This window comes from Morone saxatilis, unplaced genomic scaffold (genome assembly GCF_004916995.1).
Source record: "Morone saxatilis isolate NCDOM2014 unplaced genomic scaffold, NCSU_SB_2.0 Contig20, whole genome shotgun sequence".
In the NCBI taxonomy this organism is placed as follows: domain Eukaryota; kingdom Metazoa; phylum Chordata; class Actinopteri; family Moronidae; genus Morone; species Morone saxatilis.
In genome coordinates, this window is record NW_023339763.1 from 14,878,275 (window position 1) to 14,878,507 (window position 233).

Below are 233 nucleotides of genomic sequence, written 5' to 3' on the forward strand. Positions count from 1 at the left end.
AAATCCAAGCCCATGACCGGATCCCCCACCTGCTACAAGGAAAGCATAAGGCGGTTGTGTTTTAAACCACATCAGTATAGTCCTCCATAAAACTCACACCCTACTTAACAAACCTTTCAGGTCAAACTCCAAGGTTACATTTACATTTGTACCCTTAGGTATTGTTTTGCCGTAAAAGACAAGGACAAGGCATTCCTCTTGGCAAAAATATAAAAACAACAAACAACTCAAAC